The sequence below is a fragment of the Pteropus alecto genome, unplaced genomic scaffold (assembly GCF_000325575.1).
Source record: "Pteropus alecto unplaced genomic scaffold, ASM32557v1 scaffold164, whole genome shotgun sequence".
Taxonomy (NCBI): domain Eukaryota; kingdom Metazoa; phylum Chordata; class Mammalia; order Chiroptera; family Pteropodidae; genus Pteropus; species Pteropus alecto.
In genome coordinates, this window is record NW_006439568.1 from 12,498,030 (window position 1) to 12,511,854 (window position 13,825).

The 13,825-nt window shown below is 38.0% G+C and overlaps 1 protein-coding gene across 1 annotated transcript in view; it reads left to right on the forward strand.

Annotated features, from left to right (window-relative positions):
* The window catches only part of CSMD3 (CUB and Sushi multiple domains 3), a 1,016,080-nt gene that overhangs the window by 618,885 nt on the left and 383,370 nt on the right, over positions 1-13,825 (forward strand). The gene's annotated exons all lie outside the window — the stretch shown is intronic.

Genomic DNA, 13,825 nt, shown 5'->3' on the forward strand with positions numbered 1-13,825 from the left:
TTTATTTAGTTTATACATATAATGAAATCATACTCTTTCTTTCTCTCACTTATTTCACTTAGCATTATGCCCTCAGAGTCCATCTATGTTGTCGCAAATGGCAAGTTTCTTTCTTTTTTATAGCTGAATAGTATTCCATTGTGTCTGTGTCTGTGTATACAAACACACACATTTTCTTTATTCATATATCGATGGACACTTAGGTTACCTCCATATCTTAACTATTGTAAATAATGCTTCAATGAGCATATGGATTTACTTTTCCCTTCAAAGTAGTGTTTTGGGTTTCTTCAGATAAATACCCAGAAGTAGGACTACTTGGTACTTTTTTGTCTCATTATAGCCTTTATTTTAAAGTCTATTTTGTCTGGTTTAAGTATTGCTAGCCCAGCTTTTGTTTGTTTTCATTTTCATGAAATATCTTTTCTATCCCTTTACTTTCAGTCTATGTGTGTCTTTTGATCCGAAGTGGGTTTCTTGTAGGCAGCATATGTAAGGGTCTTGTTCTCTTATTTATTCAGCCACCCTATCTTTTGATTGGAGCATTTAATGCATTTATATTTAGAGTAATTGTTGATGGAGACGTAGTTATTACTATTTTATTATTCATATTTTTTTATCTTTTGTTTTTCTTCTTAAAGATTTTCCTTTAACATTTTTTGTAATATTGGTTTGGCGGTGATGAGCTCCTTAACTTTTCTTGTCTGTTGAGGAATCAGCTGACAGTCTTCTGGGGGTTTTCTTGTAGGTAACTAGATACTTTTCTCTTGCTGCTTTTAGGATTCTCTCTTTGTCTCTAACTTTTGGCATTTTAATAATTTTGTATCTTGGTGTGGGCCTCTTTGGGTTCATCTTGTTTGGGACTCTCTGTGCTCCTGGGGCTTGTATATCCATTTCCTTCACCATGTTAGAGAAGTTTTCAGTCATTATTTCTTGAAATAGGTTTCCAATTCCTTGCTCTCTCTCTCTCTGCTCCTTGTGGTACCCCTATGGTGTGAATATTAGTATGCTTGATGTTGTCCCAGAGGCTCCTTAAACTATCCTCATTTTTTTTGGATTCTTTTTTCTTGTTGCTGTTATGATTGGGTGTTTTTTGCTACCTTATCATCTAAATCACTGATTTGATCCTCTGCTTCATGTAATCTACTGTTGATTCCCTCCAAGATATTTATTTCAGTTATTGTATTTTTCATTTCAGACTGATTCTTTTTTATGTTTTCCAGCTCTTTAAGTTTCCACTGAGTTCATCTACTCTGCCCCTAAGGTCATTGAACATCCTTATAATAAGTGTTTTGAACTCTGCATCTGGTTGACTGCTTGTCTCCATTTTGTTTAGTTCTTTTTCTAGAGCTTTCTTCTGTTCTTTCATGTGGGTCCTGTTTCTTTGTCTCCCCATTTCGGCTGCCTCCCTGTGATTGTTTTTATGTATCTGGTAGAGCTGCTATGCCTCCCAGGCTTAGTAGAGTGGCCTTATGTAGTTGATGTCCTTTGAGACCAAGTGGCACAGTCTCACTGGTCACTTGAGCTGGGTGCTCCAGATGTGTCCCTTGTGTGGTGTTTTGTATGCCCTCCTATTGTAGGTAAGACTTGGTTGCTGTGTGCACGTCAGTGGTAAAGACTGACCCTTAGGCTGGTTGTTTGTGAGGACTTGCTCATGACTACAGTAGAGGAGCTGTTGTGCAGGGATTGAACCTACAGAGCAGGATGCACTTTTAAAGGGCTCCGGTGCCTGCCCAGTCTGCGCTTTGGGTATGTCTTCCTAGGATGTGGCCCTGGGTGGTATTCCAGCTGGGTCTGAAGCCGACCACTGGGCATGCCTGCCATGGGGCCTCCTGGGAGGAGCCCCACCACAGGCCAAGTTTAGCTGCAGCCTGTACCCTGCCCAGGGCCAGTTGGCATGAGCCACTAAGCATTCCACAAATGGCCACCACCCATGCTGGGCTTGGAGGTACTTTGAGAGGCCAAGCCACAAACCAACGCCAGTTGCCGCTGGCGTCAGGCTTGGGACTGCTCAGCAAATAGTATAGGACATGCCAAGGCCAGATGCTGCTTGCTTGGTTTTGTGAACCTTTCAAAGATTTTAGAAAAGTCTGCAGCAGGAGCCAAAACAGGCCGTTTTTATGGAAAAGCCACTGGAAGTTAGGAGGGGCAGAGTCCTAGGGAATCGCCAGGGCGGGGGGAACCAGTTATAGCCAGGTTGATGGAGACTCAGATATGGCTGCCACCTGTGTCTCACACTGAGATCGGGGAGAGCTCAACAAAGGAAATAGAATCTGCTAGCTCTTCTATCTGGGATAAAGCTGCCCCTCCAGCCCTCGCCCTAAAGCCAGACATTTGGTTTCTCCTTGTATGTCCCTGGTGCCTTTTAAGCTACTATCCCAGTGCGGGAGCTCAGAATGAATGCGTTGTCAGCGAGTAATTCAGTCCACAGGTTCCTTTAAGAGGAGCACCTGAGAATCCAGCAGCTTCCCATCTCACTCAACTGCAGTCTTTGCTGATTTTCATAGCCAGAAGCTGTGGAGACTTCTCTTCTCAGGATTGGATCCCTGGGATAAGGAGCCTGGTGTAGGGTTAGGACTTCTTACTCTTCTGGGGGAAGGAGGACCTCCTCAACTGAGATATCCCTCCCAATTTTTAACCGCCACATGTGGGTACATCTCTGCCCCTCCTCCTAGTCTCGAGGCGGATTCTTCTATATATCCTTAGTTATAATATTTCTGTTCATCTAGACTTCAGGCAGTTCTCATTGCTGGTTGTTCTGCAGTTTAGTTGTAATTTTGATGTGGTCTTGGGAGGAGACAAGCACAGTGTTTACCTACCCCCCATCTTGACCAAAAATTCTGTTATGTGTCTCTTAAAATATTAATATTGTACATTAGACATATATAGTTAAACAAATCACAGTTTTAATTGTCCATGTTAAAATAATTTTTAGAAACCATTTAGAAGTTTCCTTTAAAAAGTTCTTATTATATGATATACATTAATAAATGGTATATATGAGTTACATGTACGAATTCTCTTTAATATAATTGTTATGGTTTAGTACACTTTATAATTTCCATTTATATTTTTCTTGGTATTTTATTATTCATAGTATAAACTTATTTAATTTAAACAATATGTTAACTATTATTAATTATAATAAATTTATGTTAAAGCAGCCATTATTTAAAATTTATAATTTTTATAGGCACAGTATGCTGAACATTTTTTGTTTTCAATTTTGGTTCACTCAATAAAATATAATAAAGATAGTTCAGGACAATATATATGTGTTATATATATCCTGTGTTTGAAAGCACATATTTTTGGATATGTACATTTACATAAAGTCATAAATTATACTGGTAAGAAGGAAGGATAATTATATTTAAAAAGAAAATGTATCAAGTATATAGTGTATCAATTTAGGATCTATAGTAATATTTTAGGGAGATTTATTTAGAATTATCACATTGGGAATTAACATTCTGAATTCTACTATTTTCTTTCCACTCTAGTACTCAAGGTTATATATCTATTTTATCAAAAATGATATAGAACATTTACTAAGAACTCAATGAACTGGAACCATGAAACACCCTTTAACAAATCACCATGTAATAATACTTTTTAAATGATTTCTTTTTAAATGTTTTCTTTTTTTGCTTTCCCAATTTTTCTTCTTACCTGTGCCCAAATTGACAATGGAAGATTTTTTTCTCAATTTCTAACTGATAAGTTGAGACTATTTAATATCTACTATTCAGGAGTATAACAGTTCAATTGAATAATATAGCTACCTGTAAATAATGTTTCATGAATGAACATTTACATACTGTCTCATGATGAAGTAATCCAGACCATGTAATTATGTTTTCCTATTAGCCCTTTTCCTTAGCACCTACCTCCTTTTCTAATGCCTTTCTCACTTGGAATATCTGGCTTCACTGTTCTAATGCCTTTCTCACTTGGAATATCTGGCTTCACTGTAAGGTTTTCCAAACCTTAAATGTTTTAGGCTTAGTTGGGGCTATCCTGAAAATGGTTATGGCTATGCTATTATATTTTAAAAATAAAATGGAGTTGCACAATAAAAGACTGAAATAGAGAAAAATGGAAAGTAGCATTTAATTTTTTTCGTCATACCTTGTCCCTGGGCTCATTCATTCTTTTAACCATAGTTTCGTACCTAGTCTTGGGGAATCAGTCAGGAAAGCCTACATTAGTATTTGAAGGAAAAGTAGGAGATGGGAGAAAAGTTCTTTTCAGGCAGAAGGAATAGTGCTGGTTCAATGTGACTGAAGTGGAGGATAGAGGGACAGGGCTTTGATGAATAACCAGAGGAGTCCAGAGAACAACGTGCTTTGTAAACAATACTGAGCAGATCCAAAATTATCCCGAGGCCAACGGAAAGCCATTTCAGCTCAAAAGGGACATTATCCGAGCCCCTTCCTCCTCTGCAATGGACAGACACAGAGACCTCACCTGCCCCCAAGTAATTGTTGAGCCTTGATGCCTCCTCACTTGCCTAACTTGAGTGTTTAGGAGCTGCTTGGTGCATAGCTGCATGGGGAGGTAAAAAAAATTAGGTCGACATCAACAAATCATTTTATGATTTGCTGCTTCATATGAGAGAGCAATTGCAGTGATTTTTTCACTGTGAAAAATTAATATTATTTAACTTTTCAAAATAAGTACAACAAAATATTCAAAGCTCTCCTTCGGCACAAGATAGTAGGCCCTCCAGACATCCTAAAAAGAAACTTCATGAAGTTTCTAAAGGAAAAGAATATTTTTTCCTGCATATGTGAGCAAAGTTACATGTAGTTGTAACTTAAAGTTGTAACTTGGCTCACCTAGCAAGTTCTGGATCCAACACTAAGGTGGAAACATCACTAAGGATAAAGTTGGAGCCAGAAAAGCGGTGTCATAGTGGGCTGGAAGTAATCTTACCATGGCACTCGCCAGCCTACCTGCCATATCCCAGGCCACGTTTTGAGCCAGTCTGTTCCCAATAAAGCTAAGGTGAGTTTCATTTCTTAGATTCTAAGTAAAGTTTGTAAAAATGTCCTTTAGTTTTGTCTCAATTCTATTTAGGTGCTAACAACAAAATCCTGAGACTAGCTGAGAGAAGCTGTTTTTCTCTTTTCCTAAAAGATTTTTTTTTCTTTTTTTTAATCACCACTCCCTTCCACCCCCATCCCCACCCCCTCCGCCCCACCACCATTTTCCAAGCTGCCACACAGCCGCTGCCATTTACATAAAACTCTATGCTGGGAGCCCTCTCTGCCTATCTTCTTTGTTTTTTAGACTTTCCATATTTTGACAGAGAAGTTTTGCTTATTATTTATTATAGTTTATCTTTTAACACATTATTTCTGTAGCCCATATATGCTTAATATTTTAGCTAAAACTTTTTTATTATCAACATATTAAATATTTTATATAGATGAAATATGTACATGTTTACATGTTCTATTAATGCAAATAAATTTCTACTTATATTTTATTCTCTTCATACAAAGCATTCTAAAATCAAATGCATCATTAAAAGTTGCTTATATGTATGAATTGCTCTGTGTTAAAATTAGAAAATTGAGTTATTTATTTTAATTGTAATTTATAGAGCAGAGGAAGTCAGTATAAAATTTTGATAAGAAAAGCCAGGGCTTCAACCCACTTATCGATTGCCCTCTCCTCCCACCTCTTTTCTATCTCACTTATCTATAGCAGGTGTCCCCAACCCCTGGGCCACGGACGAGTATCAGTCTGTGTCCTGTTAGGAACCGGGTCACACAGCAGGAGGTGAGTGATGGGCCAGCAAGTGAAGCTTTTTCTGTATTTGCAGCACTAGCATCAGTGCCTCAGCTCTACCTCACTTAGATTGAGGCATCAGAGTCTCATAGGAGCACGGGTCCCTGGTTCCAAAAAAGGTTGGGGACCACTGATCTAAAAGTTTAGCCATATTGACAAATTAGTGATCCACCCATGTCAACTTGTCTTCAACCATAAAACTGTGGAAAATCTTTGAGAAAATTGAAACTTTTTTATTTTCCATAGTCCTTGAATAAGGATTGTTCAGACCAAAAGAAAGAAATGACATAATGTTTTGCAGTTCTATGATCTCACAGCTGAACTTAGATTCATTTCAAATAGCTTAAATACAATTGTTGAACAGAATTGGTTTATACATTTTATTCACTGACCTGAAGTTCAACACTGATGCATTAACTAAAGGTAGAGTTAGGCTATCTTTGTGAAAATTTGAACCTCTTTAGAATGGGTTGATCAAATTTCCTCATGAGGAAGAAAGATTAGATGCTTTTTAAAGCTTTGCAATCTTTTAGTTTTGCTAATGGAAAACAAAATGTATCAATCACTTTAATCAGTGTTGAAATCATTCACATCAAATTCCATAGTCAGCCTAACTCAGTTTAGTGACAATCAATGACTCCTCTCATGCTTAGACTGTAGCCTGAATATAACTGGTTCTATCTAGGGCCAACCTCTGCATATTGTCTACTTCAATGATACATTCTAAAGCCATGAAGAATGGTGTAGATGATTATTATAGATATTCTTGCACAGGGATTTTTATGATTTTACCACCTAGAATAATTCCTAAAAATCTTTTTTTTTCTTTTGTCTCTACACCAGTTTCTCACTCTTAGCAATTGCATAAACAGTCTCCCTCTCTTGCCCTGTAGTCTCCTCACGACCCTGCTGCCATTACATTCATTTATTTTTCTGTTCCACACAGCCCAAGTCCCCTGTTGGGCACTTGTGAGCCTTCTCACTAAATTCAGCCTGTGGGAAGTACAGTTTCCTCATTAGAATCTGTCTCCTTGGAATTTGTTCTTTCCATACCCTTTTTCTTTCTCATAATATGGTGCTAGGATATTTCAAAAAGGGGTAAAGGGGAAATGACATAACTGCACTGAGATCGATTTTTTGTTTCCACTTGTGTATGTGTTTGTGTGTGTGTGTGTGTGTGTGTGTGTCTATGCGTACTCCTGAAACATGGGTAAAGTGGTGTTTTCACTTAAGTGTTTTTTCAAGGGAGTAGTAGGCAACCAGATTTCCTTTACTACACCAAGCAGTGCAAACTGGGGTCACCCCTGACCCTCAATTACTTTTTCTCACCCAGTAAAATCCCATGAGATTTCTAGTTTCTGGAATTTTCCTTGTGACCAGCACTGCTATATAGAAGGCAAATTTTTATAAAATATGTGATCTGAGAAGTCTTCTGATTGGGCTTTGGGAAACCCGCTAGTCTTTGCCACCTGTCCAAGGGCCAGCTCCAAAGGGCTGAGACATACCTGCCTTTATTGTCCATACCTCAGATAATCTGAGCATCACCATTTGGCCTTCTTTCTTCATTGTCTCTTTTTACCATTTTTAGTTTAATGTCTATTTTGTCTGAGGTATTCTTTCTTAAGTACAACCATAATTAACTCATTTTTCTCAGCTTTGATTTGCTTTACCAGATTCATGACACGCTTTGTTAATGGGAATTGAGTCTATGGTTACTTGGAGAATTGACTCTAAGTCCACTCTGCCATGAAATCTTGTTACAGATGCTTCTGATCTTCCCATCTGTTTACACCTTTTCCTAGAAGATGTCTTGCTTTTTTTTTTTTTTTTTAACCATTTCTGACTTTACAACATAACCAAAACATATCACTGCAATATTAGCACTCAGCTCACATTCGTCTGAATATTTATTCCCTTCAGCATGGTGAGGCTGACTGCCATTAGACTGAGGTTTCGATGGATCTGAGTCACAATGCTCAGGGCTATAGATCAGGACTTATAACTTCAAATGCTTACAGGAGCAAGGTGGTAACAATAAAAAAAAAAATTAGATGGGCTGAATAAAACAGATCACCCTCCTAAAGGGAAGGTCTGGCTCTTCACTTAATGGTTACAGATAAATATGTCTCTATTTAATAACAACAATAATTAATAATATAAGAATGATACCATTGACAACTGATGAGTTTCTGTCAGCTCATACAATCCCTCATACACATTAGAAAAGGACATTTAAAAATATATATATTTATTTTAATTAGTTTCAAGTATACAGTACATTGGTCAGACATTTATATAGTTTATAAAACAATTCCCCCAATTGCTCCTGCCCTCCCCTGACTCTCCACCGAGCCATCATATTAATGCTAACTGCACTCCCTATGCTATGCTCCCCATCCCCGTGACCATCTATCAAGTACTAATTTGTACTTCTTTAACCCTTCACCCCATTCTCCCGGCCCCCCAAAACTCCCTCTCCTCTGTCCAACACCAAATTGTCCACTATATTTGTGAGTCTGTTTTTGATTAGTTTGTTCTTTTTATTCCTTACCTTTGCATATAAGTGAAATCATATAGTGTTTATCTTTCTCCGTCTGACTTAAATACCTTCTAGGTCCATCAAAGAAATATCTTTTTCCATCCCCTCTTTTTAGTCTGTGTGTCTTTTAATCTGAAGTGAGTCTTTTGTAATCTGAAGTGCGTCTTTTGTTGGAGGGACTTAAAGAAGTCCCTCCAACATTTCCTGTAATATTAGCTTGGTAGCAATAAATACCTTTACCTTATTTTTGTCTGGGAAGCTCTTTATGATAGCTTCAACTCTAAATGATAGCTTTGCTGGATAAAGTATCCTTGGTTCTAGATTCTGCGTCTTCATCCTGTTGAATATTTTGTGCCAAGCTCTTCTGTCTTGCATAGTTTCTTTTGAGAATCAGCTGCCATTCTTATGGGTGTTCCCTTTTAGGTAACTATCTGTCTTCCTCTTGCAGCTTTTAAGATTCTTTCTTTGTATTTATCCTTTGGCAGTTTAATTATGATGTGTTTTGATGTGAGCCTTTTTGGATCCCCGATTTTTGGAATTCTCTGAGCTTCCTGGGGTTTTATGTCCATTTCCTTCACCAAGTTAGGGAAATTTTCCATCATTTCTTCAAATAGCTGTTCAACATCTTGATTTTCTTCAGTTACGCCAATCAGACAGATATTTGGACCCTTTAATAGAGTTCCATATGCTCCTTAAATTATTTTTTTATAGTCTTGGCATCTTATCTCTTGCCATTCTGAATATACGCCCTTGGCTTTCCCATCCTCTACATAGGGCATTTGATCCTTTTCTTTATTCACTTTGTTTATTCCATTGAATATACTTCTAAGATAATGTGTTCTTCATTTCAGATTAGTTCCCTTTTATAATTTCCATTTCTATTTTTTTGTTTTTTATTTCTTTGTTGAAGTTCTCACTGAATTTATCTACACTTCCCAAAAGTTCATTGAGCATCTTTATAACCAGTGTTTTAAACTCTGCATCTCTTAGATTACTTGACTCCATTAAATCTGGATCTCTGTTCTTTTCTCTCATATTGCTTCTGCTTCTTTGTCTTTCCATTTCGGCTGCCTTTTCATGTCTGTTTCTAAGTACTAAGCAAAACTTTTAAGTCTCCTGCTCTTATTAGTGTGGATTTGTCAAGTAGGTATCCAGTGGCATGGTCTTGAGAGGGTTGCAGCAGCAAGCCAAACAGCCTAAGGCTCTGCCCCTCTGGGGCCACTTGTTAAGATTCAGGAAGCAATCCACCGATGTTGTGCTTATACTTGCCTCAAAAGACCACACCAGAAACTGAGGCCAGCTGCCTCCAGTGTGAGTCTAGGTGCTGCTCAGCAAGGAGCACCTGACTCACTGAGGATAAACCTGGATGTGGCTTGGGTGGGGACACGAGTTGGGGGAGGCAGAGTTTGATGACGTCACAGCTATGGCAGCCCTGTGTCAGGTGCACTGGTAAGGGGGAGGGAGGGCTCAACAGAGAACAATGGATACTGCCAGCATTTCTGTAGAGAGCCCTCAGCCCTCACTCCTACAGTGTCTCCCTGTAAGTCCCCAGGGCCCTCTGCTCATGGCCAAATTGGCCCTGGTGCTCAGAGTGAGCAGATCTGTCACTGCAAAAATCCACTCGTGGATGTGGCTCCTTTAAGAGGCGTCTGCCGCTGCTGCAGCCTCCATCTCACTCAGCCGGTCAAGATCGGGCAGCCCCCCATGCTCTCTCCATCTTAACTTCTGCCATTGCAGGGTGCTTTCTTGGATTTTTCCCTTGTTGTATGACTTGTTCATCTAGATCTCAGGTGATTTTTCCTTGCTGCTGCTCCTTGTTTCTGTCACAACTTTGATTTGGTCGCCAGAGGGATGAACAGAGCCTCTATCATCTACACCATTTTTTTCCTCTCTCAGGAAAGGACATTTTTTTAAAGAGGAAAATGGCTTGATTTAGTGATTACTATGGTCACTTTAATTAGAAATCCAACAGCAGAAACCAATCTCCTGAGGATTGTGCTAGGCCAATGGAACAGGTCAGAAGCCATATATCAATTTCTTTCCCTTTTGAGAAAACACTTCAGTGTCTCAAGAATTTGGTTGTTTTGGGACTTAATGGAAGAGCCAATTTCTCGATAGTTATTCCATGAAGTTTCTTGAGTTCCTTTTTTGTGAATTTGTATAACCCTGCTCAAGTCTGATCCTCTAGCTCTTAGAGTCTAAGTGGCACATCCTGTCCTGAATTGCTCATTCTCCCCAGATTGTCATTTCAGTCTCAGAGTAGTCTCTACAACATCCTTCTGGGTTTGCATTGATATTCTGCTCATGTATGATTCTTTTTCACTATTTGGCACTACATTTTTCTTCTAATTATTTAGCTGCTAATGTGGCTCAATCATGTAGTATGATTTGATTTAGGCAGACTCAGGAATTACAGTTATTCAAAAAGCATTAATAAATAACAGATTTTTACTTTGTTTTTCTTCAGAGTTAGGATGCAAAAGTTTTACACAGTGCAGTGAACAGAAAGCTTCCACAATATCTTCCTAAGCCATCTCTTACCCCATCCTTTCATTCAAGGTAGCAATTACATGTAACAATCTTCATTGTCATCGTCATCATCATCATCATCATCATCATCATCATCATCATTTTTCTCTCATGCTTGCACACATAATTTTATCATCACTAAGCTGTTCTTCTGTCCCTTTCTATTTCCTCTTTCTCAACTCCACACCCTTACCCACATGTATTCAGCCCTTCCCCTCCATGTTTAACCCTCAGGTTAATACAAGACCAGCCCACTCCAATATATTCTGCCCCCGAAAAAGATTAGTTCATCCCATTTTAATAGTTTTCAGTTAAGATTCTTCTTGAGAGCTTGGTAAATACAATTTTTCACCTCATTATAAGAAATTATACATTGGTTTTTAAAAAAAAGAAGCAGAAGATCAAGTTTTGACAGGAGATCAGGTCTTTTCTAGCTACACTCTGAGTTGTGTTTCTACTTTATAAACAGCCTCTTCTGTGTCTGCCAGTAATTAACCAGCCAGTGAATCCCAAAAGAACTTGAAAGAGATACCACGCCATGAAACACAGAATAAAACAGGAAAGTTCTATTCCTAGGGGTCAGGCAGTGAGCGCTAAGTCATCTAAAATGTTCTGTTTTAAGAAGCAAGACAGTTGGACATAAATTAAGTCTCCTATCTCTGTTGTAATCACAGGAAACTATTCCCAGGTATGAAGATTTATTATTTGTTGGTGAATGTCATTTTTTAAAATGCTACTAAACTGTACTCATGTAAACTGAAAGATGAGAAGGATTTGTTTGCAGACTAAAAATGAGTCAGGTTAAAATGTATTCATTATTTTGTTAAGTCTGAAATGCGTATCAGTTACTTTTGTTAAAGTAGTTTATAGTTACAAAATTATTCAACTGTTCATGGAAAAATAAGTTATACAAGTCTAAAAATTATATACTTTGTTCAGTTTCATTTTATTAAATATACTACTCAGGCTCATTTTTTTCTTTTTTCCTGGTTCCTTGTCATCTCTGTGACCTCTTTGTGTGTTTTCCAGGGCTAGTTCATGAATATTTTCTCCTCTCTATTTCCATATACTCTAATGGTAATTTTCATCCAGTCTTCAACTTTAAATAATATCTATTTGTTTGTGTCTTTCAAATTTGCATATCCAGCCTAGTTCTCTGCCCTGAAGTCCAGATTCATATATTTAGCTTCTTGCTCAATATTTCTACTTAAATATTTAATAGGCATCTCAAACTTAACCTCTCCAAAACTGATCTGATCTCGCCCAATCACTCCAAACCTGCTGCTGTCACAGACTTTCTCCATCATCATTAATAGCACTCTATTCTTTCAAGAAGTCAGGCCAAAACTCTTAGAGTAATTCTTGACTCCTTTCTATCACAACTGTACACAACTCATCAGAAAAAGTCTATGAATTCAACCTTTGAAGTATATTTATACCGAATGAACTTTTTTCTTCCTCCACTGATGACCTCCTAGTCCCAATAATCATAATCTCTGGTCTAAATTACTGCAGTAGCTTCTTAACTGGTCTCACTGCTTCTTCCCTTGCTACTATTCATTTCTGTAGAAATGGTTTGTTGTTCAGTTCATCTGTGCCCATGGATTAGTTGCTTCATAGTAATTTATCCTCTGGGACTCAACAGCTCTGATGCATACAAACTATCTGCTTCTCCCCTCTTTTTTACTTGACTCTTTGTCTCCCATGCCCTCTGAACTGTAGCCAGAAATGCCCTTTTTGATTTAAAGCAATCTCCTCAACAAAAATTGAAATGGAATATTGGCCTTCTGGATTACATGGTCATGTTTTTGAATATAATTAGGCCATAATACATTCACTGGACTGCTTTATAGATAAAGAGGATTACATTTAATGAAATACATCAGAAGAGTTAGGTGAATGCTATGGGCTCAAAGCTGTTGGTTTAATTTATATGCTGAGTCAAGACTAACTGAAAGAAAAGTTGTCTCTTCCTTGTAGAGACTTAAAATTATTTTGAATATTGTTATTATTGTAGCCTTCCTGGCAAGAAAAACAATAGGAACAAAATGCATAACAAGGTATAGAGGCAAATTTTCCTGTTGTTTTGGAATTGGCAATTTAGACCCCCATTTAAGGAGATAAAAAGATTCAATATATTCTTCCATAAAAAAGTTGAAGTTCAGATACTCCCTTCATCACTTATTAAGTGGGGTCTAACTGACTTGTCTCTCTCAATCATGACCTCAGACATCTGAACCTTGATTCATATAAGCAACAAAAGTAGGAGAGATCCGGATCTACTTGCATACATATGTATGTATGTATGTATGAATGCATGCATCTGTTTGTCTATCTGTCTATCAATCATCCATCCATCTATCTATCATCTGTCTATAACTGTTGAAGTCAAAAGTTCAGATTTCTATTTACTTTCCTATAGGAAGGAGAATGCTAGTCTCCTTCTCTTAAGCCAAGTTGAAGAAAAGGGCTCTATAAGAATCCCTTATAGAGAATGGAATTGCCTGTGAGAAAGAGGAACTAGAATCCCCAGATGGATTTCTGATTATGCTACCGGAGAGTGGAGATCCTCTCCCGGAGCGTTGTCCAGGTTCTTGGTGTCTTGAACAAAGAATTGAGAAAGACACCGAAATACAGTAGAAAGGAGAAGTTTTATTAGAAAGGAAAGCAGGCCTGAGCAAGAGAAGCATGGCTCAAAAGGCCTGGTAACAAAGATTCCAGGGTTTTATCCCTTTTTGCTGTGGGTGGTTACTTAGAGTGGGCTTCCTTGATTGACAGCTAAGATTGACAGGACTCAGTGATTCATTTTGCTTTCTGTGCATGTTTGTTCCCAGAATTCAGTGTGTTATAATGATATTAATGAACTTGTGGGCATATGCATCATATTATAATGATGGTATAATGAGGCTCAGGTGAGTTGAAGGTTGTTGGGGAGTCTTCATTGCACAGGTGTGAGTG